General features: G+C 36.6%; 2 pseudogenes; both read right to left on the reverse strand.

Annotated features, from left to right (window-relative positions):
• Window positions 1–1,348: 1,348 nt before the first annotated feature.
• LOC109103524 lies at window positions 1,349–8,616 on the reverse strand (annotated as a pseudogene).
• Window positions 8,617–9,554: 938 nt separating this feature from the next.
• LOC122144664 lies at window positions 9,555–23,231 on the reverse strand (annotated as a pseudogene).
• Between the last annotated feature and the right edge of the window lie 397 nt (window positions 23,232–23,628).

Here is a 23,628-nt window from a genome sequence, read left to right on the forward strand (position 1 = left end):
AGAATAGAGAGCACATTATTTGAAATAGAAATCTTTTGTAACACTATAAATTTCTTTACTTTCACTTTAGGATCAGTTGAATACATCCTTGCTGAATAAAAAGTACATAAATCATAATATAACCTGTTTAATAGGGTCCCGTGATCCCACACAAAGCTTAAATAAAGTATTTGGTCATTTTGAGGAATGAAAATATTATGTAAAATAAATGTTTACCTAAATTACACAGTTTTGAGTCTCATTTTTTTATCATCATCGAAACCCCATATAGTTCACACGCTCTGATCCGCCTAAAACTCAGACCTAAAAACTGTCTTAAATGACTAATATTTATTTATTTGTTTTGAGAGTGCAATTTGTAACATGTTGGCCTATGGGTAAAGTTATGTGCCTTCTTCTAGTTATTTTCAATGTACACACTGGGTTTTTTTTTCTTTCTTGTAAACCTTTATCTGTGTGATAGTGTGGGTATAAAATTCCAAATGACACTCAAAAATGGCCATATTGTAAAGTGAAATTATGAATGGTACTGTGTCTCAATATTTAAATATGTAGCAGTCAAGGAACCCTGAGGATTAACGCCAAAAAAAGCACCAAGAGGACAATCAAGAAGAGATCTAACAGCTTCATAACTTGTGAATACAATAAATACGATTCTCTTCTATCTATCCACAAGAACCCACAATATAGCAACACATACAGTAGCAATGTCACACAGAAAACACCAGTGCAAACTATCAACCCAAAACATGTACAGTACAACAGACAAACATTTTCACAGTGCAAAACTTGAGGAGGTATCTAAATCTTTGCATTTTCTATGATACCTTCATAAGAGTGAAGGCATGTGCGGAGCAGATCAGGGAAAGTGAACTGTGCACTTCATTGTGAGGTATTGAAAAAAGAGCTCTGAAGAAGCTATATGATAAACATGTGCTGTGCCATTAAATATGCATATGCAACTTGAACTGCATCCCCTGCGACATCTGTATCATCTATCTCAGTACTCGTGAGCTCCAGTCCTGCGGCCCACCTAAGAGACGGTGTTTGTTCCAAACTGGAATTTTAAAAATTGATTAAACGCCTCACGTGTGTGCTGTGTTAGTTGAAATATGTAAGTTCAGGGTTGGACTGTAAACATCACTGGCACAACTGTACTTTGTAAAAACACAATTAACAGATCTAAATGTTAATCAGATGGATACTGGACTAAAAGAGCCTCAATTAAAATGTCTTTTGAAATAGAAGGCTCTCTTTTTAGGGGCTCTGTGAAGCACTGATGCACAGGGCTGTGGTGCTTCTCTCTGTCCTGGATTGATCAGAATGATAAAAGGAAGGAAAAAATGAGACTAAAGTGCCTCAAATGTGCTACGTTCTTCTACATTCGTCGGTGAGGGAATTGCCCCTGGAGGTCCTGTCTGTGGCTGGAAACCCCGGTCTTTACCATCCAGACTCTTCCGGCAGACAGGGCAGGTGTCGTGCTATTAACATAAAACAGTACAAATGAGGACAGAAGAGTAATTGTCTTATTTCTTCATCTACACTACTATTCAAAAATTTGGGGTATCTATGATTTTTTTTAAAGAAATTAATACTTTTATTCAGCCAAGACCACATTAAATTGATCAAAAATATGACTGTAAAGACATTTATAATGTAACCAAACAAATTGAATTTCAGATAAATGTTCTTTTTAATTTTCTGTTCATCAAAGAATCCTGAAAATACAAAAATATTAAGCAGCACAACTGTTTTCAACACTGATAATACTGAGCACCAAATCAGAAGGATCATGTGACACTGAAGCCTGGTGTAATGGTGCTGAAAATTCAGCTTTGCCATCACAGGAATAAATTACATTTTAAAATACATTAACATAGAAAACTGTTTTTTTAGATTGTAATATTTCACAGTATTCCTGTTTTTGTAATTAAATAAGTGCAGCCTTGGTGATCAAGACTGACATTTTTTTTTCCAAAAGCATTAAAAAATTTTTTACCGACCCCAAATTTCTGAATGCTGGTGTAGGTTATTTTATCACTTAATATAGTTTTACATGACATATGGTTTTCAAATATCATTAACGTCTAAAACACATTTCGAACCTGCCACCTCAAATTCATGTTTGCAGAATGACTGTGTAAAATGTTGTAGAGAGAAGACAGTAAAGTCTGTTCAAGTAAAGTTAACCACAAAGTTTATTGCACTCATAAATCGAAACCTGACATTTTAAAAAACCCACTGGAAATTTCCCGAGGGTGAATTGGTCTTTGGTTTGGTCTACAAATTGACGTCACAACTGACCAGCTCTATTGGCTTTAAATTAGTCAACTATAGTAAGGCTATTTGTCCCCTGTCCACTAGAGGTCCTTCCAAACATTTTGCTTGTGAGTTAAATACGGTATAAAAACCAATGATAATAAATGCAGGCTACCACTATTTACAACAAGCAGCACTAAATTAAGCCTTATTCTGTTAAAAACATGCATCTGATGACAAAAGATCCAGTGCTAAGGTCATTTTATGAGACTCATTATACCAGTTGGCCTGTAGCCAGGGTACAATACAGTTGCTGTGAAAGTAGTGCAGACAGGGCAGCTGTCGGACAGATTCCCCTTCAGAGTACTCCTCTCTGCACACAGGGCATTCCAGCCGGCATGCTGTGAGAGACACGTAGAAAAACATGATGAGCTACAAATCAGTTTGTTCATTCAGTTACAAATTTCTTAAAGGAACAGACCACCCCAAATATCAAAATTTTGTCATCATTTACTTAATCTAATGTTGTTGCAACTTTAGTAGAACACAAAAGAAGATACTCTAAATAATGATGGTTGCCAAACAGTTTCAGCTCCCGTTGAGTTCTATTGTGATTCCATATAATATAAGTCAATTGGAACTAAAACTATTTGGTTATCTTTAGAATATCTTCATTTATGTTCTATGGAACAAATAAAGACATACAGGTTTGGAAAAACATGAGGTTGAGTAAATGATAGAATTTTCATTTTTGGGTGACTGTCGCTTTAAAAAAAAAAACAATTAGCAACTAACGAGTTGTAGCTCAGCAATAAAATAACATGAGGGGAAAAACGTGAGTCTCTGGAAACATTTGATATAAATATGGCTTCTACACAATGCATTGCTGTCAGAATCGTACATATTCATCATGTTTTAAACACTTTCCAGCTCACCCTCTCCATACTCAATACAATAGTCTGCCAGGAAAGCAAAAAAAAAATGCTTTCTGGAGGTGACCAGAAATATGTGAACAGCCGTGTTTTGCTTTATAGCTCTTAAAATGAAGTGTGCATGGTGACTCAGAGGATTATGGGAACTTACCGGCCTGTTCTGAGGAGATGCTAACGGTGGGGAGAGATGAGATCATCTTCTTCTCAGCAGGAGGGGGGCCGGTGTTTTCAGACTGACCAAGCAGCTGGAAGAGAGAAAAGAAAAAATCTGCAGCAGTTGATTAGCAGGATATTTTCTAATGCTTTTTTAATTTCAGCAAGAAAATTCTATCATGTGCTTGGGGATAAATTTAAGTGCCAACAGGAAAAATACTGTGAAGACCAATGAGGCAGAACGGTTGAGGACATGAGTCATAACATCAGACTGTCACTGATGTCAGTGTGACTCACCTGCGAGATGACCACATCTAAACCTCCTTGTCCCCAAGCATAATCTCCAGGGTTTGAGTGCAGCATGCTAGACCTGAGGAACAGGTTATTGATAAATCATAAGATGGATTTGTAGGTCTCGTCTTGACATATGCAAATGAATGAGTTTGTAGGACAAAAGGGCACATTGAATATCTTGGTTCTGGAACAACATTCCTGTCAAACAACGGAGGTGATGGGTTGATATGAAAATTGATTTAGCCCAGCCAAATCCAAAATGTGACTGATTAAAAGGAATGTTATTTCACGAACATATTGTTCCTAAAAGAATGAGAGTAAACCACAAAAACATACCATGAGGAGGTTTGGGAACCTGCACTGTCAGAATTGGAAAAACAGACCAGCCAGGAACTGCTGGACAATCCTTAATTAAAGAAACAAAGATAGCATTGTTGCATTAATAATAAAAAAAATAAAGGAATAAAATCTACAAAAGAACATTCAGAGAGATGGGCATCTATTTGCACAATTTTTAAAGCATTAATAACTGATAATGATTAAATGATGACTAAAATTGTGGAATTCAGGATTTATTCAGAACTTTTAATCAATCAGATTTTGCTTTCATGAACAATTCGGAAATATATATATATATGTATTTATTATAGTTTATTATCATTATTATTTTACAAGTACCATTCAAAAGTTTTGGGTAGGTAAGATTTTTGAAAACATATTTTAAGCGTTCATTCCTTTGAACAAAACTACAGTAAAAACAGTAATATTGTGAAATATAATTTCTATTTAAAATAACTTTTATTTTTTATATATATTTTAAAATGTATTTTATTCTTGTGATGGTAAAGCTGAATTTTCAGCAGCCATTATTCAGTCTTCAGTGTCACAGAATCTATTTCTTCTTATTATCAATGTCAAAAAAGTTTTGCTTCTTAATATGATTTGTGTAAAAGATGATCTAGTTTTTGCACCAGATACATTACTAGATAAATGTTACTAACTAATAGCTGTCGCTTAAAAGACAAGAGGTGGTCTTCCCTCAAAGGGGGCAAATTTCAAATCTTAAAAACTTTGTTTTATTAGAAGCATTCGTATGTGTAAAAGTAATCAGTAATGAATAATTGTTTTAAAAATGTTAGACAATTCACTGGTAAAAATGTGTGGATTCCCTGGCTGATACAATTAAAACATTTTGAGGAATATTTTAGTCTCCTTTCTCATCATATTTTCAAGGTGCTTAAAATTACAAGACTGATTATTTTTATTATTCATTATTTTTATTTTTTTTGTATAGCAAGATACTGTCCTAAATTGTATTATTATTAAAAATAATTCAGATTAGTCAAGTCAAATCCCAGTACAAAGTAAACAAAACATGGATATACTAAATATATTATACTCTCAGTAAAAGAAAATATATTTTTGAATAAACCATTTGCATGTTGGAACTGAATGTTAAATTTTAAATACAGATATTGCATCTTTCAGAACTCCTAGTAGACCGCAGCTTGGAACGAGTGGCCATACACCCACACCCTCTCCCCAGCCTGTCCCCTGATCCAGTCTAGAGTTACGCTGCTGGCTGTGTTGTTGAGGGAGGAGCGCAGGCTCTGCACAGTCTGACAACGTCTCCACGGACGCTACAGGTCCCTCTGTCCCAGGAGCAGGATCACCACCTGCTGCCTCGACCCCTGAGCGGCTGCGGAGCGCATCTGTGACGGTGGGGTTGGAGAGCTGCACTGAGTGCTCCATGTAGAGCAGCTGCCACAGCTAATGGAGAAGTAAAAGACAAAAGGCTCATAAAGAAACAAAACCATGACAGACCCCCCCCTTAAGGAACCGTTTCCTTTTATATACTGTATGCATACTGTAATAACAAATAACACATTTTTAAGTAGAAAGACTGAAATAGCATATTATAGTTTTAATAAATATTTTATATTAGATTTATATTTTTATTTAAGTTGATTTTTTGTATTTAATTTATTTTTTTCCTTTTTTTTTCACTTTTTATTTAATTATTGTATTGCTTTGGCAAGGCAAAATTTAAAAAAAAATAATCCAAAAACTAAACAAAAAAAAAGCTTCTAATAGATTTAGTTAATGATATAAATATGATGCTCAAATGATCAATTATAGGAAAGTCGTGGGAACAAAATATACTGTACCTCTGCGAACTGTGAAGCCATGTCATCAGCTCCTGCAGCAGCACCATCTCGACTCTGAAGAAGACTAATGAAACGTTTTACTCATCGTAAATGATGAACATCATAATTACAAAGGATATATATATTATCTTATTAGTTGAGTAAACAAAGATGTATGGAATTACAGTAATAAAAAAAAACCTTTCGGTCTTGATCATTAGTTACCTGACATAAAAGCAAAACTTACTTTGAGTTCTCTGACACCTCTTCAATGAAGCCAGATTCACATCTGGGACAAACATATTCCTGTTCAAACACACATTATTACATGTAAAAATGTTTATCTAGAATGTTTTCTAGGTTATCATCTATCAGATGTCAGTCCTAAACCAACTGCCTCTTAATTCTGATGTTGACTTTCAATTTTTTTTTGTTTGTTTGTTATAAATATGAGCTTATTATGTGTTTGCCCTATTGAAAAAAAAAATACTATAATGTTTTTGAAATACATTTATTTCATGCTAAGTGTACTACAAATACATTTACATATTTCTGTACTTAATAATAATACACTAAACTGGTATACTTCAAGTCTGCTAAACCGGAACAACTAATTTTATACTTAATGCACTTTAATCGTGTGGAAGTAGTGCTGAAGTCCAACTAAAGATATACTGAAATATATTTGATTGTGCTAATTAAAGTGAAACTATTGCAACTATATTTTCTGTAATTTTACAATATTCTGCATTTAAAGACTGATATTATTCAAAGATCATACAATCCTCATCAATAGTGACATTAAAACACTTAATATTAAGAATTAGTACTCCATTCTTAAGTAGTACTCCAAATAAATTTGAATTATCATTTTTATGTCAGTATGTCTCCAGCGAAATGTCAGTTAATATGCTTATAGATTTGAACTATAATTAGCATGAAATAAATGTATTTTACACATACTACTTTTTTTTTTTACAAAGGTGATAGTATAAAATGAAAGAAAAATTGCATTAAAACACCTGTGACAACATCCCCCGACCTGACATTCATTAAAAAATACTTTTGTCCAAAGAATACAGTTCAACATTTCAGTTATAAATACATTGATTACATAGTTGACCCTTGAATGACTGTATGCTAGTGCGATTTTACAGTATCTTTACTTGTTCACCCAACACATATTACAAAAAAAAGGGAGGATTAAAGGATTGGAAGATTAAATTCCTGTATATACATACAATTTATTACTAAATGACATGCAAGCATCCACTTTCATGTCAGACTACCTGTCCAGGACCTGCACAGCTGCCAGTCAGTGTACTGCATGTGTGTCTACTTCAGCAGGGCTGCAGCGGGTGGAGGCTGAGCTAAATTTGGCATCAGTGTAACTCCCAAACTTGGATACTGAATTCCTCGCAACCATGGCACTCATCACACACTACTTAAAACGTTTAGTTACATGAACTACATTCCCCTGGACCTACACCAACGCGCGTGTACACATAACAAAAGCTACATGTATATGAAATATGCAATACTGAAAGTCAGCGCTTCTATAAGTTATCACTGTAAGAAGGAAACATTAAGTTGCGTTGAGGCGTATCACGGGGCAAGCACACAAGACGCATGGATTTTCATTGACTGAGTGTTGCTGTGTAGCCTACTTACAGGCAGCTTGGGGTCGATTTCTGCTCGACAGCAGTGACAGAAGAACCGCTGTCGTGGAGCGCAGCAGACTCCGCCATCTTCACTCAATAATAGCTGCTGTAGGACACGACGTTACGCGTCGCGGACGCGTCGCACTCGGAAAGAAGCGTCGGTTGACAAGGACACGCGTCCTTTCGATCAGGCTACTTGATATATCCACGAGTTTCCAAACATTAAAGCTTTATTCATTCGACAAATGAATTTAAAACATCGCACTATTTATAATAATTTCCCGAGAGAACGTATATAATATTTAATATACTTGAAAACAGTGGAGCAAATGGACAAAATTAACTAGGGGGGGTCTATCTGGGGGCGAGGGGTAAGTTTAGATGACTTTTCGGATGTATTTAATTATAAAACACTTTATAATCTATAATACGTTAGTTAGCAGTTACTTTTTAATATTACATTCTTAAGGACTCGGTTACATTACAGAAATGATCCTTCTCGTTGATATTTGACCTTTGAAATGGCATTTTTCTAACTTTATTAAATGTATGTCATGTTTTGTGCCAAAAAATGTGATTAAACTTGTATCAAAAATGTTTTATTAAAATAATAAGATACAATAAGGAAGAATAAGTTACCAGTCAATTCAGGATTCAGAGGTGGCATTAATGCATCATAATAGCAATGTTATGAGATTAATGTTTTAAAGTTCTGAATATAGAAATATTAAATTATTTAAATAACTAAACTGATACTTTAAAAATTAAACTGAAATGGCCAGTAGGTGGCGGCAAGTCACTGTCTTTGTCACTGAATCATTCATGTAATCGATTTCGTTCAAATGGCTGATTCATTTAGGAACGAAGCAAGTGACTCACTAGAGTTGGTTCAAAAGCAAAGATTCATTCATGAACGAAACAGCTGTGACTGTTTTTGAACTATATTTTTGTTGACGAAATAAGGGCAAAATAGACAACAGTGTTCCTAAAATGTAAGTCACTTAATATTAACTTTTGTATAAAATCAAAAATGTATAAAACTGTTGTATGAATTCAATTTCATATTTGCAAACTCTCTTTATAATCATCAAAAAGCTGTTACCCTCCTTCATCGCTATCTCACAAACTTCCATTTTAATTCATGAAGATCTTTACACTACTCACTGACATCGTCTCTAGCCTATGCTTTGTTATAATGAATGACAAAATACAATCTTCTTCAACGTTCTGTGGTGTGAGGAGCAGGACGAGCAGCGACAGAGATGCATTTCTATTGGCTGAGGTCTGCAGGTTTTATGGCAAAAGCTGGCATAGCGCAGCGAACCATAAACACAGCGCTACGTTTATGTGCAGAACTGGGATCACATTTGTAGTCTTTCGAATGGATAAAATATATAAAATATAGTCTTTCCAAACCTGTAAAAGCTTCGTTCGTCTTCGGAACACAATTTAAGATATTTTGGATGAAAACCGGGAGGCCTGTGACTGTCCCATTGACTGCCAAGTAAATAACAGTGTCGAGATCCAGAAAAGGTATGAAAGTCGTCGTCTGAATACTCCATCTGCCATCAGACGTGCAATGACAAAATTTTCATTTTGGGGTGGAGTATCCCTTTAATATTTGACCCTGGACCACAAAACCAGTCATGTGGTAAATTTTTTAAAACTGAGATTAATTATACATCATCTGAAAGATTTCCATTGGTGTATGGTTTGTTAGGATAGGACAATTTTTGTTAGGTTTGTTAGGATAGGACAATTTATATATATATATATATATAAACATTTTTGCCCAATGTTTTTTTTTTTTACTTCGTTTTTGATTAGTTAAATGAGAGAGAGAAGAGAGAGAGAGAGAGAAAATCGCCTTTTAATAATCAAAAAATTAAGTTTTGATATTTTTACTGTAGGAAATTTGCAAAATATTTTCATGGAACATGATTTTTACTTAATATTCTAATTATATATTAATTATATACTAATTATATATTCAACAATTTTGACCCTTACAATGCATTTTTGGCTATTGCTACAAATATACCCCAGCGACTTGAGACTGGTTTTGTGGTCCAGGGTCACATATAATAAGTGCAAAGGCAAAGTATAACTAAGATGCATATTCATGAACTTTAATAAAACAAATAACACAGTGACAGTTACAAGAACATACAGCAGCAATACAATAACAGTAAAACAACCAATACTTCCATTTAGGTATATACTATAGTGTTAGACAAAAGGTTAGATTGAAATTACAAAAAAAAAAAAAATTTACAAATCACAAAAGCAACACAAATATGTTGGCCACTAATAACCGCACCAATCTCCGTTAGACCGCTACCACATTTTGATAAGAAAGGTATGAAATTTGATTCTGTATTCACAAATGAACTGTTTCAACTCATGAAAATAAAACATTAGTCGTGTATAACTGCAAAGAGGTACATACAGTAGTTCAAGCTGCATCAAACATGCTTTTTCATAAATAAAGGTCAAAGCGAGAAATCCATCCACCAACAGACTAATAAACAGAATTGTGAATCTCTAAAATATGATATGGGATTTCTCTCTTTTAAGAAAAAAAAATTGGCAAGTTAACTTCACAGGTTCTAAGTAGCAACCTCCATTCTATAGCAATGAAGATTTCCCTTTCCTTGCCATGTACAGCTATTTACACAAAGAAAGAAGTCAAGGGAAAAGCAAAGGCAGAATGTGGCACGTCTTTGTTGAATCTTCAGAAATGTAAAAGAGACAAGAATTATAAGCCAAAGCCTGTGGTATTAGGTATTTTTACGGTCTTAACAAATTACTACAGTGACTTTTTCTAGCGTGATAAACAGAAAGACTATTGTATTAGTTGATCGTCTAGAGTAAGTGCGTTGGTTTCCAACTCGGCCAGTGCTAGAATAAGTCACTTTGTCTCAAGGCTGTGTAAGCATCAGGTTCTCTAACATCATTTCTTTTCTTTCATTCAGGTCTCTCTACCGGGGTGCGGTGAAGGCGCCCTGTGCGGCAGAAACAGTGGCACTGGTGGCTGCCTGGCGCACTGCCTGATTGGAAAGCACACCAGTAGTAAACTCAGCCTGGGCCTTCTCAAAACTCGCTCCGGTCTTCCTGTACATAGAATGAACCTGATGGGAGAAGATGCAAAAAAAATGAAAAATCATTCAACAGATCAATAATAGTTAATGAGGTATCATGAATTAAAATTCTACATACATTATTGTTCAAAGGTTTGGGGTTGGCTTTTTACTAGTAGCTTTTTTAAACCAACCAAATCAATCATAAAAATGCCATTTTTTTAATGTTTCTGCATTTAAGATACCATTAAGCATCATTTCAAAATAAAAAATACTAAGGAGTGTGATGAATGTCATGTTTTAACAGCAAAATCCATAAACAGCCACCCACATGTGACCCACAAATCACTATACCCAACAAAAACGTATGGAAAAGCAGCTGGCGTTCTGCAATTGCCATACATTTACATACTAAAAAGCCAAACAATATGGCAGCTCTGTTGCAACAAACAAAATGTACTACTTACTGCTATAAAATTGAGAGATGCATACAGTCTGAGAAAAATGCTTGAGCACTTAAAGCATTGTTTCTAAGTCTGCTTATTTTAGTTTACAGACTGAGAAGCCAGTCAAACCCTGCACAGATTCAAAATATAATGAAGATAAACATTTGGTATGGTTTTAAACTTGTACTTAATATTATATCCCTAATTTGACTGCCAGTGGATGCCGTTACTGGTGATGTGATTTACCCTCTTGAGCAGCACAACACCCATGGCTGCCTGAGCGGTGAAGAACACAGCATTTATCATCATGATCGCACCCGCTCCCTTGTTCTTGCTAAGAGCAGCTAAACTCACGATCCACCCACTGTGACACAAATGAGAGAGAAGGTAACAAGCCAGTGGCCAAATTTGTAAGAATGGAATGACACTAAATATCAATAAACAGGTTAGTAACCAAATTTGTACAAATGTGTCTGTTTTATATCCCGCTCACCTGAAGCCCCAGCCAGGGATACCAATAGTCATGATAACATAAAGAACCAGTTGGGCGAAGAAGACAAAGAAAAATGCAAAGAAGTTGAAGGAACTGGTCACTCCTGTTGAGAATGGAAGCGCAGAATGACAAGTTCATTATGTTTGGAAACAACTGGCTGACATATGAATTCTAAACGATCAAAAAAAAAATTATATAATGGTATAACAAACTATTACAAATTTTCATGATTATTTTTCACTTTTTTCTCATCAAGCAAATTAAAGTATTTTTTTCTGAAATCTGCATAATTTGAGATATCACTCATATCTGCAGAAGAAGTTTTATGCCAAAGTTTAATACTATGGTATGAGTTTATTCAGTAATAAGCAGAAATAATGACACTTAATGCCCTTAAAGGAATAGTTCAATAAATAATTATATTAATAATTATTAATTAAATGTACTCACCCTCAGCTTATCCAAGATGCAGATGAGTTTGTTTCTTCAAGGACACAGATTTGGAAAAATTCAGCATTAAATCGCTTGCTCACCAATGGATCCTCTGCAGTGAATGGGTGCCGTCAGAATGAGAGTCCAAACGGCTGATAAAATCATCACAATCATCCACACAACTTCAGTCCATCAGTTAACATCTTGTGAAGTGAAAAACCTGTGAGTTACTAAGATCCTGTCCTCTCACATCAAAATCCATCAACATTTTCGTAAATGTTAATTTTGATGCTTGATTTGTTTCTCTCCTGATTCAGACAAGATGACTTTTTACTGAAGAAAGCAATATTATGCATAGACGACTTTCCGGTATTTTAGCTGGAAGCAATGGTTAAGCAGTTAAAGACATCTTGATGGATTTCTTTATTATCAAACATGCAGCTTTCTGCTTCACAAGATGTTAATTGATGGGCTGGAGTCCATGTGGATAATTTGTGGATTACTGTGATGTTTTTATCACCTCTCATTCTGACGGCACCCATTCACTGCATTGCACATCCATTGGTGAGCAAGCGACGAAACAAACTCATCTACATCTTAGATTGCCTGAGGGTGAATTTTGGGTGATTATTCCTTTAAATGCACTTAATATCTGAGTATTGCTACTTGCTACGGCTGAAAAAAATTGACACAAGTTAGGTGTCCCACCCTCACGACAGACATCGGTGGTACGTACCTGAAGGCTTTGTACACAGGCCTGTACCAACAAACAAAGGAGCAGGGGGGTAGAGCAGGAACCCAGAGTATGGCAAGGCCGAAACCAACTCCATTATTGGGATCCACACAGAACATTCCAAACAGGGAGATGATATTAAAGAGCAAAGTGCATGCTGTGACTAAGAAAAAAAGATGAGATAATGCCCCCCCCGCGAGAGAAGTTGGTTTTTTGGTAAAACGACAGAGAAAGAGAAGTACAAAGGAAAACTGAAGGCCAACTGCAACTGCAAGCCAAGTAACATACTGGAGTAGTGACTGATCAATATGTCTATACTAGGGAGCAACTGCTGATATGTGGTACATAACACAATTGAACTATACACAAAATTGCTAAAACTAAAGCAAAAGATCATAATTTAACAATTTATTCACCATGTCTTTCTAACACCCGTATTATGAGATATAGTTATGACTTCTTTAATTAACATAAAGCATAATTTGGAACAATATGGGGGTAAGCACAATATTAGCATTATGATTAAATATTATATACAGTATATATACACAAATATATATGTATGTGTAATTTCTAGTCAAAGTATCTTACAAAATCACATGTTATGACTGAGTTAAAAGAGGGGGGGGGGGGGTAATATAACAACTTTTGGGTGAACTACAGCTTTTATTATTTTTTTGGTTTTTTTATGGTGTGTGTATTTATTTACAATTTTTTTATTTTTTTACTTGTCCATTGAAAAGGCCTTTTTGATAGATTCACATCTCAAAATGACCAAATACTGGTGATTAATAAGTCTGACCAATGTATTGGTCAATCACTAAAGAGGAGACTAACGATTTCCAGTTTAACAGAAGAAAGCACACATGATAAAGTTATGATTGAAGTATTTACTAAAAATGATGGAGGACAGATACAAAGCAGAACCTTGCAAAAGACACACTAAACTGAGCAAACTTACACATCCAGTAGTAGTACATGGTGGTGACAGTGCGCGCTGGAAGCTTTGGCTGATCTCCACATTACTGTCCTGATAGAAGCACGGTCCCACCGGGCAGGAGGGCAATGGGGGCCAATTATTCTGACGAGCTGAGGGACAGAGAAGGAGATTAATTTCCACAGAAAGAGATTAATTTTCCACATTCATCAATCACATCTGCTAGCATCACTCCATTAATGTCTTGTTCATTTCAACCAAGGTCTAAATCTTACTCCTTTGAAAATACCGTCCATCCATCACTGTCATCTTTTTAACCGTGCCATTTCTTTGTCCCCTCCTCTCTCATTCAGGTCTCATCCATCTCTGCACTTTCATTGTAACCCTGACCAACAATTAGTCCATCTAAATAATCACATCAGTTCTTAAAAATACACTTGTTTAATGCTTTCATTCTTAAAATAACACACTGATTGCTTGCCACATTTTCTGCATTGACAATCTGCAGAATTGTGTAAAATTGTTTATTCAAAAGTGGATTTGAATATGATAAAATGTGCAAATGGAGCTGAGAGTACTTCACTCTTTTTGGATAGCTGAAATACTTTTAATCAAAAAACTCTCTCCGTAATGCAATTACATTTTCAGAAACATGTGAGTAGTGGGTTGCACATGTAACACCCGGCAAGATAATGTTATGAATGGTTGCCAGTTCATTCCTATGTGGTATCCACTGTGTTTATGAGTTTTGCTTTAGCATTAAAATTTTATTAAACAGCTTGCGAATGACCATTGCAAACTGCCACTGAAAGCTTTTACAGTGTGCATGTAATGCCAGCAGTAAAAACTGAAGATCACCGTGGGTTTCAGGAAGTTTCATTTACATTTAATTCCCCTGGCAAACACAGAAATCAAGATATTGTGACACTCAACTGGCTCCAGACCCAAGCGCATGTGCATTCAGCTCTCTCTCTCTTCTCTCCAGCTCTTTTGCTTTCTCTAGTTCGTCCTGCTTCCTCAAAAGATCTGCTGTGGTGGCAATTCACTGCAGACTGCAACAGACATAGAGGAAGAGGCAGTTAACAATTATGAAATGCATAACTGTTTTTCTCTTACTACCACATTAATAAGCATCTCAGCGCAGTAGTAAATTGATAAGATATATTTATGGTCAAATGTTTGCAAACTCAACAGGGTGCAAAACTATAGCTGAAATTAAGCTGTGTTTACTCCTCCATAGCGGTATTGAACTTTTAGTTTAATTAATTAGTAGCAAATATGCCATCGTTTAAAAGTGTGGGGTCACCCAGTCGGCCTTTATTTGATCAAAAAATACAGTAAAAAAACAGCTCTATTCACAAACATTATTGCACTTAAAGATAATGTGTTTTCTATTTTTCATATATATTTAAAATGCAATTTATTTCCTGTAATAGAAAGCTGAAATTTCGCATCATCACTCCAGTCTTCAGTGTCACATGACCCCCTTAAGAAACTGTAAAATGCTGATTTGCAATTGTTGTTACTGCTGAATATTTTTGGTTGAAGCTGTGTTGTTGTTTTTTTTTTTTTTTTCAGGCTTCTTTAATGAATACATTATATATATATATATATATATATATATATACACACAGCCATTTATTTGAAATTAGAAATCTTTTGTGACTTTATAAATGATCAATTTAATGCATCCTTGCTGAATAAAAAGTATAACTTACTGATCCAAACCTCTGAACGGTAGTGCATTTTTATTTTTATTGTTATTATCTTGCTATTCCCCATAAACAAAATAATAAACATCAGTCAGTGGTTTTAAGATTATTCATGCAAATCAGTTTAATCATACTATCCATTTGGTGGAAAAATCTAAAAGCTGTCCAAATATAGACACTAAATAAATTATAAGATCAAATTATATATAATAATATATATAACATATAATATACAATAACAATATTTAACTGTTAAAACAGCCCAATAACCACTGTATTGCATACACTGGCTTGATGGGGGACAACTGTGTGCTGTAACTGTTGCAGTAAAAATCTTTATAAACTACCAGATGTAACAATCCAGTGCCATGGCACTGTGTGAACAAATATGTCTCATTTAGTTACTCTGAACAGCACCTGTGTTCCATAATTCCTGGGCTCGGTCGGTGTTGGTCCTGCTGGGAGGCGTCTGGGCAGGAGGGGCAGGCAGGAGACGCGGTCTTCATATGGAGGTGGAGGCTTCATTACCCAAAACAAAGAGCAAAAAACAAATAACATCAGTTTAATAAAAAATCTAATTAAGCAAAAAGAAGACATCATAAGAATACAGGATTGGGATGACACAACAAATTAAAGTAATATTACAAAACACAATAATGAAAGTTTCTCATGAGAATTTTTCTCTTGCAGAGCAGAGGCAACTGAAGTTGACATGAAATAGAGTTTATAATTCCTTGCACTCCCATCATGTATTAATCATGTAAACACAGCCTGTCAAGAGGGACAGCTGTCAGGAAGGACATATTTTTACCGCTGGGTCGTGTTGTTTAGTGTTGTTTGTCAAATGGGTTGTAGAGGTCCAGCGTGGCATAGCCAGTGTTGCTGCTGTGCTGAGTCACCGATGGGATCCTGCAAAACATAGGAGAAAAAAAAAATACCTTTCAGGCTCATTATAGCTGGTGCTAGATAATAATTAAATATCTGGGCTGATGCCAAACAAAAAAGGTCATAAAATTTTTTTTTAAACCAAGCTCAAGGTTGCCTAAGAACTGGCACTTTAAAACTCACAATCTTTGTTTTGAGGCTGAGGCAGAAAGATTGCATACTTTATCTGCTATAGCACAAACACAAGATAATTCATCTGATAACCTGCAAGCAAACTAACCAAAAATAACATCAATAACCTTATTTGGCCATTTATATAATTCCTACGTTTGTATATATATAATTCTTTACATTTTTATGACCTATTAATATTTTAAAATGTGGAAAATGATAACAATAAACAATAACCAGGTGTGTCCAAACTGACAGTCTATTTATACATGTCGTCTCATATAATCATTTTTGTAACTTCATTAGTTGATTCCTTTAATTTAGCTATACTTAAAGCAACAAAGGATCAACAGCTAGTAGTTCAAATACGAACCAGATCGTCAAGGACAGACTGGAGAGAGATCATACATAGAAAACTTAAGTCATGTACTTAATATGACTGGCCTGGCCTTGATGAGTGTCAAGTCCTGTGACAGCCATCACAAGAGGTAAGTTACAGCACGACACACATAAGGCCACAAAATAAAACCCAACTAAGACAGATATGTGATGTACACTGACAAAAACTAGAACAGGTTATTACCTGAAATGTATTATGATCATCAGCTGCATCAGCAAAAGTGGTGTATTTTGACATTTTGGTGCTGGTTTGGAAGATTAGATCTCGCCAAGATGTAAAAAGAGGTTCAAGTCAACCGCGATGACCAGGTAAACACCAGAACAGTGTTGTGTAGCGGACAGTTACAGGCAGAAGTCAATCCTGTTTAGTAAATACCGGATTGTACATAGTCCGATTTTAAAACAAACAACAATCACCACCGCGACCGGTTAACACTAACTAGCTAACCAACCAACATTACAGCGACAGTTTCAGGTGTCCGTGTCAAGTCAATAGCAAGGTCTTCTGTCCTTATATTACAGTGGTCTATGGTCGTCCTCTTTGGTTTTTTAAAATTATTTTTTATTTTCCTTTGTTAGATCCGACGAGCGACAAGATTTTGTTTCAGTTTAACTCTGACAGCGCGGTGTAACGCTAGTGTACAGGAAATGTGTTCGTATCACATGACAACTGTGTTGCCAGGTTTGCGCACATAAAAAAACAAGTAATTTAATTTAAAAACAAATTTGAACAGGCCATTCCGTTTTCTATCTTTTCGGATGAGTAAACAGCAAAATAACGTAGTTTTGAAAATCAATCCCAATTACAAAAATATATTTAAAACAGTTCACATTTACAACTAGAAATAAAACTAGCCGTTACTTTTTAAGGCGAAACTAGCAGAACGCTATATGTGCTGATATTTAGTGGACGTGGCAACACAGCAGAACTGAAGCTTTGAGGAAAAACCACCCCCTGCGCCATATGACGAGGAAGAGCCAATGATTGTAGAAAGCGCTGTTATATCACATGATGAGGGAGCCTTTTTGTAAAAAAGCGCATCTATCTGTGAGGAGAAAAGCAAAGGGGCGTTTTTCTTCTAAAAAAATAATAATAAAAAAAACCGGTTGTTTTCAGGTATAATATTATTCATTCAATAGGCAATAGCATAGCCTATTATTTCTAAAATCTATACTATCTATCTATCTATCGATCTATCTATCGATCTATCTATCTATCTATCGAATATCTATCCTATCTATCTATCTATCTATCTCCTGTCCTGTCTGTCATATCAGTCCTGTACATCCATCCATCCATCCAGTCATCTCGGTTAAGTGGTACGATTTAAAATTTTAATTTAAAAATCTCATGCTGTCCCGTTCCTCATTCAACTACTAGGCGTCCACTGTTGCCTCGAGGCAGAAACGTAATTTCCCTCTGTAAAAAGGTATAGGTAGGACCACCGGGGCACCAGTTGAGTCCACGGGGGGATATGGCTGAAGGCACCCCCTTGCCATTATCTCGTCATGTGAGTTCCCGCCCTGACACGGGTGACAGGAGGGCAAGAAAGCCAGTCATATGATACCTCACAACCCAACAAATATAGCAACTACTACGCCACCGACCAACGCAAACACAGTCACTCTTCTTTCTTGCTCCTTCATAAAACTAATTTAACTTAGATTTACAAATTCACTTATGTCTCTGAAAGCGTGACCTCACTGACTGCAGATGTTCAAGGTGCTTTCTCTGATAATTTCTGCAGCTGCTGCTAGGATACAAAGTGTTCCACAAACAATTAATTCAGCAACTTTGACTTCAGTCTTGACCAGATGTGGTGAAGTTCACACATATTGAATGTCAAAAAAAACAAAAACACTCCACCAATTGACTTTGAAACAGTGTGGCTCCTGGATCGCATTATTTGTATGCTCTGATCTTGGTGTGAAAGCTTTCCAGTGAAGTTCAAATGCTATGCATTAATCAGTGAGCAATGACACTGTGATGGCAAACAAACAGGAATGGGACCTTAAAGGGGTCATATGAATGTGATTTTCCTTTCTCTTTGGAGTTTTACATGCTCTTGGGTGCATAAAGAAGATCTGTAAAGTTGGATAGACTAAAGTCTAAAATCCAAAGAGATATTCTTTATAAAACTTAAGAGTTCAACCACTCCTACATAAAATGGTCATTCTAGCACGCCCCCACATGTCTACGTCATGATGCTGGGAAGATTTGCATAACACCGTCCAAACGTTCATGCAAAGAAAAAAGGAGTTACTTTTTTATCTCACTGTTGCCGCCGCCGGCGCCATGTTGTGGGAGACTCTGTGTGTTTTCGTTGTGAAAAGCGAAGCTACTTTTGTTTGGCCTTCCAAAGAGGACACACTAGAAAATCAGTGGTTAAGTTGTATTTACCAACACTGTTCCTGAACCAGTTCAACCCAAATATTCAGATGTGGTGCAGTGCATTTTACGGAGGACGAGGACTGTTTACTTTGAGAGTAGCCTACGATGCCGGTGTCTGTTTTATATATGAAGTAAGGGCAGGTTCCAACTTTGCAATTACAGTCCTGGTGCTTCTGACCTCACAACCTGTAAGTACGTTTACATATTTAAACAATTTGCCAATGATGATTCAAGCGCGAGTTTTTAGCAGTGTAGAGTAGCGCTTGTTGTTTTTTGTTTCTCTGATCACAAATTGCAGACATGGTTTTATGTTTACGCAGCGCGATGCAACGCAATCATGGTAAAAAGACAGTATAAGTCATTATAATCAGTAATTATGTCCCCACAGGATGCAACAAATGCCTTGTTGGTTCTATATGGGTTTTATGTTTTTTGGGTCTTGTCGCGCGCGGGGACACCACCTGGCATCACAGTATGGGTAATAGGGGCATAAACATTTTCGTCACACGCTTGCGGGAATTCGGCCAATTACAATGCACTGGATAGCTGGCCAATCAGAGCACACCATGCTTTTCAGAACGATGAGCTTTGTAAAAAACGACGCGTTTTTCAGAAAGGCAGGGCATATAGAGTAGAAACAATAATGTGTTTTTTTAACCTTAAATCACATAAACACATTTTATTACACACATACACCAAATAATGTTCTTTTTTTAGCAATCTTCAGATGACCCCTTTAAATGTACCATTCAGAGAAACAATAGTTCTTTATCTGTGAGTTCAGAGGAAGGCTATGCTGAATGGGTAAAGATTTGTCCAGTGCCCTCTTAATTCCCTAAACCAGTCTTGCCTTTAAAACTCTCTTTTTTGGACTGTTCTCTAGACTCTGGGTGTGTCGTGCTTCCTTAGGAGTTTTGCTTTCATTTGAAACCGCAACAGATCCTCAAAAGAGAATCAAAAACGATGCATGGAAACGATGATGACACAGACCGCCTGTGGAATGAGACTGATCATGTAGCCCTCACACTGCTGAGTTTGGCTAAGGCAAGTCTCGAAACCGGGGATGGACTCTCCGCGAGCTACAATTGTGGCACCGTGGGGACTTGTGGGTGTTGCCCCTGTTTCTCAGCAGTTATGGGGTACCCGGGGAGGGTACAACGCTCCGAATAAGATGAAATAAAGGATCGCGGGTCTCATTTTAGTGAATCCCACCACACATATAGATAGGGCGACTAAACCGCACCAGCAGGCCAAGGGAGGTTAAATAAATGGGAGAAGACTTGAGGACCTTGTTCTGGAGTTCTTTGTAATATTAATCTTGTTAACGAGGTGTTTGCAGTAAACACACCGGCATCGCAGCAGATGTGGAACTGTGGCGCAAAGCATATTGGCATTACTCTGGAATTGAAAAGGGAGTCAGAAACCAAGACAGACTGATGGGAACAAATAGAATTAATGCGTGCAAATGTGCATTTTCTGGGAATTGCAAGCTGTATGTTATAATTGTTGTCATTCTGGATGGGTTGATAGGACATTGCAGGCGGTTTACAGTGGATTTCTTCTGCGTGGGGTGCGAAGGGGATTGATATGGGTTTCCTGAAGGGTCGCTAGGGAATTACTTGGTGGTTTTTAGGATGTCTAGTTTCTAGTTCTAGGCCTAAGTGGGTTGTTTTAGGCTGCTTTGGTGGTTGCTAGGCCATTGCTAATATATTGTTTATAGGAGCATTCCAATTGACAAAGTCCCTATGCAGTGTTCCACTAGCTCCCTACGCCCTAAGCACGGAGTATCCCATGAAGTGGCCTTAGACAATACATATTACTTGGGAAGCCCTGGAATGTTTTCAAAAAGAAAGGCTACGATGGGGTCACACAGATACATATATAAAAAAAAATAATATTGTAATTTATTTACTTTAAAATTTTAATACATATAAAAATACATAAACAATTATGTATCTAATAAATATAGTCAAAATGTATATTAGACTGTTACACAGATTGTAAGTGGTCTCATCTCGAGTGCTTTCTTGCCTACAACGCAGCCTCATAGTTAAGTCACTGAGCTGTAAAATAAAGTAAAATTAAAAAAATGACAGAGTCTCAGCTGTTTCTTGACAGTTTTACCCTAGTTTCACCTATTCATACAATATGTAAACATTATGCAGGTAACATTCCATCGTCATTAACATTTAATAAATAGGCTTTTGTATAATAATAACAAAATTTAATAATAACCCCTCCATTACAGAGCCAATAACAGTTTTCCCTCTCCGCTTCCTGTGAATATAGATATATATGATAGGGGTACATTTTGCGCACAAATAGTAGATATCATAGCTTCATAAACATTATGGTTTGAACTACTGTCACATGGACTCATTTTAACAAGGTTCCTTACTACCGTTCTGGGCCTTGTATGTGTCAGTTGCTTTGCTGTCTATGCAGGGTCAGAAAACTCTTGGATTTTATCAAAAATATCTTACTTTGTGTTCTGAAGATGGACGAAGGTCTTATAGGTTTGGAATGACATGAGGGTAAGTAATGAAATCTTACTTAAGATGGCAGAATACCATGTAAAGTCCACTTTGTAGGCACTTAATGTAAACACCAACTTTCAGTCTACTTACGGTTGAATGGAATGCATCTAGGGTGTTCTGGGTGGTTGGTGAGGCATTGCTTAGAACCATTATTATGGTGATGAAGTGATTGCAAGGGGTTCTCAGTAGTAGCTCTTAGAATTAATATATGGTTGTTGGGGGTTTATAGAATAGGATGCTTGTGTATTGAACGGAGGTGATTTTATAGATGGTTGCTAGGGCATTGTAAAGTGCGTTGTTATGGTGTTTTCTGGGTGGTTTCCTATGCATTGCTAAGGGTTTGCTGGGAGATTCATATGAAGATTCGAAGCGGTTCTAGGGCATTGTTAGATGGGTTGTTGGGGTTTCTGGATTGTTGCTAGGGCTATTGCAAGGTGCTTGTTATGACACTGACAAAAGCAATGGCAAGACTGGGGTTTTTTGGGGGCAGTCGGGTTGCCTAATAATGGTAAGAGAGTCAGACTTCATAACCCAAAAGTTTGCGGGTTCAAGTCTCTGTACCGACAGAACTTGGTAGGGTGGGGGGGAGTGAATGAAAAGTGCTCTGTTCCCAACCTAGTACCACAAACTGAGAAAGACACTGAACCCCCTGGTGCCGCAGCAAAAATGGCTGCCACGCCGTGCCCTGGGTGTGTGTTTCACTACTTACTGCTGTGTAGTGTGCAAATAGTTGCTAATGTCATTGCTAGGCATTTGCTGGGGTTTTTTACAGAGTTCTGGGTGTCTGCTAGGTGGCTTGTGTTAGGGTGTTTTCTTTGGTGGTTGCTGAAGGCATTGCCAGGTGGTCTTTTTTAAAGTGCTCTGAGTGGTTGTGGGATGGTTGCACACGATTCTTGCAGTGATTCTTGATTCATGCAAGCACCACACAAATACAGGTCACTGCCTCTGATGTTAAACAGAGATTATGGATTTTTTTCAACCTCTTCCCATAAAGTGTGTGAACTTAATGGCAACCCCTGTACACTTATAAGACATCATGGGTTATGTGAGCTTAAAAAACTCGTAACATGACCATTGAAGAAATGTAGAACCACATAACGCAACACAGCAGGACGGAAATTATGTGCAAGCTTGCAATTAAGTCCACACTGTGCGCTCTGTGTTTCTGGAACCTGGAAAATTCATCATTCGGCAACAGACCGGGAAAACACAGCGTCTCTGAGCACTGCTAATAAAAAAAAAAAAAGGTACAGAGGGTTGAAATAAAGAGTTTTACACTTAATGTTGCTTTTTTATAACAGCTTATAGCATCATTTAACTCATACAGTGTTATTTTCATTAAACTTTCAGAAGGCATTTGCCCTGATTTAGAATAAAGCAACAGTTTTGTATCATGATTCTGGCTGCAGAGAAGTGACAGAAAGAAAGAGAAAGGACCAGCCGTTCTCTCTGACCTCATGCAGTAACTAGCTACAGATGGGAGAAGAGCAGAGGGAATATAACCTTAAAAATATGAAATTATTTTTCTTTTCTAATGTTTGCTCACTCTTTCCGTACCTCTCCCTCATTCCGCCATTACTCCTTGCCAGGAAATAATGCAACAATTGATGTACACTCATGAAATACAAATTTAATAGTGTTGTTCAAAACTGTAATGTGGTTGGATCAGAAGTCAGAAAACAAGAACAGACACAAACACAACTTTGAAGAAAGGGAATGAGGCAGAAATATACGTGTAAAAGTGCAACCAAGGCTAGTGTCAACAGAGATTTCTATATCCAGGCACGAAAAATACACAGTGAATCAGTCATGAGATTTTTAGGGGTTTATGAGTAGACAGGTTTATTGCCAAACATTGATTTGATTAATAAGCCGCACATTGTGGCATAAACGAATAACAAAACATAAAATGCATCAAGCCGACATAATAAATACACTTTTGCAGCCAATGCACAAAAAGAACAA

Source organism: Cyprinus carpio, unplaced genomic scaffold (genome assembly GCF_018340385.1).
Source record: "Cyprinus carpio isolate SPL01 unplaced genomic scaffold, ASM1834038v1 S000006749, whole genome shotgun sequence".
Taxonomy (NCBI): Eukaryota; Metazoa; Chordata; class Actinopteri; order Cypriniformes; family Cyprinidae; genus Cyprinus; species Cyprinus carpio.